Raw genomic sequence first — 3552 nt, 5'->3', positions numbered from 1 at the left:
GTAGAGCTGGACCTAAAGCTTTATCATTTGTAGACTTACAGCCTAGAGACAAGAGGAAACACTGTGATTAAAACATTACCAATTTAAGGTCTAATATGGAGGAGAAACATATAGACTTCTCTTTTAACTATGAAAATATTTGGTGAATGAAAGGCAGTAGTGTAGATTCCTGCCTGGTAGTATGGTAGATTAGCCATGACATTAGGTAATCATACATATGAAAAAGATTTTCACCTTCTTGGCTTAGCTACTTTTGAAAAGTTAGGTATAAAAAACAATTATATTTTGATAAAGTACCTTCTAATCTAAACGATTCTATCTTAACTGTTCATCTCTCTATGATCCCTTTTAACTAAGATTAGTTTTGTTCCAATAAGAAAATCTATGATGTCAGGGTAAGATATTCTGGTTGGTCTGTTGCTACATGGAAGAAGAGTAAGGGTCAGGTAGACATTTTTGAGAGTAAGACCTCATTTAGGAAATTTTAAGCTACAGAAGTTTAGAAGTAGCTCTTAAGCAAGGCTTAACTTGAATCCATTAGCTCCACAAAGCTAACTCAGTTGATAAATAATTACTTGTAAAGCCATCACCTTTGGACCTAGCTATAAAGACTTCAAAGTATGATCAAATTTAAAATGAAAAATACTTAAAATTGTCATTGACAAAAAATTGCAAATGTGAGCATTTGACCAAACAATATTATTTTTTTCCAATCTACCCAGAATTTTAGAAAAGTAAGATCAATAGCATTTTTAGGAACAATAAGGTTTCCTAGTTACAAACAGTCAACCAAGGATATATGCCTGTATAAAGACTGCATCATTAACTACTTAAATTTACAGGATACTACATGCTTCAGCAGCACGTTTACCCAAATTACAATATAGAGATTAACATGGCACTTGCACAAGGATGATATGAAAATTTAAGTATTCCATATTTGTCATTCTTCAGATGCAAGAAATTAAAAACAGTTATTAAAAATTAATTACAAAAATACAAATGTAACAATAAATGTAATTCATTGAACTGAAAGTTAGTTTGACATCAGTGTACTAAATCCTCAACTTAGAAAAACCTTTACATAGCATAATCTTTACAAAACTTTTCAAATTAGATATCATTGTCATTTTATCCCAAAGAAATAAAATACTATAAGGACCTAGGAAAAAAAGGAATCTTAAACTGTTTCTATATGGAATGCTATCTGAAATAACACATTTAATCGTGAACCTATATATTATAAAACAATGTAGAATTCAAAGTATTATATCCAGGAACAAATGAAACACATTATGGACATTATACAAACAAAATACAGATTATTTTAAAATATAATTTTTTCATACAAGCACCAGAAATATTTTTAGTTTTTGTACTACTCATTTCAACAGATAAGTTAAAATGATTTCTGATTTAAATAATCACAAACCCTGCAGAAATCATTATAGATGTATACAAACAAATCTTGAATACATTTTGACATCAAAGTCAGGCAATTCACTTGAAAAATACGATGGAATCCATGAATTTTTAAAGTAAGATATTGCAGTTGCTTTGTATTGTGAAAATATTTTGTATGGACACAAAGATGGATTGGCATTTTTGAAATTTAAGAAACTTAACCAAACCATTATGACTTAGGAGAACAATTTTTACAGCCTTCCACAACTTCAAAGAGGTAGTGATACATATTTATCCTTTTGGCAATATCAAATGCAGTTTCTTCCAAGTTCTTCAGACCTGGTTTCATATATGGTTCGATAGAAGGAGATCCAGCATATCTTTGCTATTTCTATTCCAAGCAATAAGATGCAAGGGGGTCAAGAGGACTTTAGTTTGGGCATTGGTATCTGCATCATGATGAACTAAGAAGGAAGCCACTCTGGTATTATTCCACATATCAGCACTTGCAGGGGTGTCCAGCCATTCACAGTTATTGCATGAATATCTGCCTTGAGCCACCAACACATGGACAATGTCAAAGTGTCCACTTAGGCTTCCCGATGAAGAGAGGTATACTCATCATCATCCCTAGTATTCACATGAATGTCCTTTTTGGAAAGTAGTCTCTGTACTGTAGTAAGCCAATTATTTTCAGCAGCCCACAGAAAAATTTGCTTGAATACTTCTCCATTTTTTTTACAAATGATATCATTCCTCACTTTTTCATCTTGTTCCTTGTCTTCATCAGAATTGCCTAACCAGAGACAATGAGTACCAGTGGGAATGAGGTGTATATGTATTCCCCAATAGTTCACGTTGGTTGAACTGGTCAGAAAAATCCAGTGAATTTTCTACATCTGTTATTTCACCATGATTTTTTTTCACTTTTTCCATTTCTACTATTCGAAATTATTCTAACTGGTGAGTAGGGAATTGATAGAGAGCAGAGGAAAAGTTTTCCTCCATATTCAAAGGTACAGACTGAAAATGAGGACCAGTGGTGTCTTCATGTGCAGCTATTCTAGGAATGAGAAAATATGAAATAATGCCTTCTATGTAAATGATTTGGGAAATGGCAGAGCAGAAAGTGAAATGATGCAACCAAAAATATAAAAGCAAAATAAAATAGGATAATTATGGATCAGTCATATTATCTATGAGAACCATGAAAGGGAGAGAGGAAGTGAGAGACAGATGTGCAATCACCTAGCTAGCCACAAAATCCATGCCTCTGATCAATTTATAGAGCAAACAATTTTATTTTTTAAGAATAGAATTTATGTATTTATTGAAATTAGTACATAAATTTTAATAGCCTACATAAAGAGACGTAGCTTTTACCAAATTACAGACAAGAATCTAAATCCCTGATAATTCTAGTAACAGATCTGACTGAAATCAGTTGTATCACACTTTTCCTGTAGAGTGAAGGAATAGGTCCAGGCTAGGAAAGCAGCCAGAGAAGGCAGGCCGATTGTCTCTGGGACAAAAATTTGTGGAAAATGGTATCAAGGATTAATTACTGGTGATCCACTTGCACTGGAAGTGTGAATCTGAAATATTGTTTGCTTATTCTGAACTATTGCTTTTATCATTATATATTCCAAGAAGAAAAGGTGAGATGTAATTGATAGCAAAGGATTAGTAATGCACTTTAACTTCTCATTAACCACATCAAAATCACATGAAGACAATAGAGAGGCCTACTTTTTTAGATGAAAACAAGTGTCTTTAAAAACAAGGTAATTAAGCATTTCTACAAAGGACTTCTATTTTACTACTGCATTATACAGATGTTGGGTAACAAATAATGGATCTATTAGAAAGCTCTTAAAACTCATATGTTCAATAGTGAGTTATCTTATATTATATCATGGTATTTTTGTTTATGGTTTTAAGAAGAAATTTACTAGCTTAAATTTCTGACAGGACAATGTCATCACTGTACAACTTGCTTCTATACTCTAAGTTTTAAATTACTATCTAAGTATGTGCATTAGATAGCTATAGAGGAAAATCTAGACGCCACACTGGTGGCTCATGTGTTTATCTTAGCTAATCAGAAAGATGAAATATGAAGATTGTGGTTTGAAACCAGACCAAGCA

General features: G+C 32.4%; 1 pseudogene; it reads left to right on the top strand.

Moving 5' to 3' along the window:
* Positions 1 to 850: 850 nt before the first annotated feature.
* LOC122126577 lies at positions 851 to 944 on the top strand (annotated as a pseudogene).
* Positions 945 to 3552: the final 2608 nt, after the last annotated feature.

The sequence above is a fragment of the Dipodomys spectabilis genome, unplaced genomic scaffold, assembly GCF_019054845.1.
Source record: "Dipodomys spectabilis isolate Male_0828 unplaced genomic scaffold, ASM1905484v1 ptg000285l, whole genome shotgun sequence".
Taxonomy (NCBI): domain Eukaryota; kingdom Metazoa; phylum Chordata; class Mammalia; order Rodentia; family Heteromyidae; genus Dipodomys; species Dipodomys spectabilis.
This window is presented reverse-complemented; position numbering and strand designations above follow the sequence as displayed.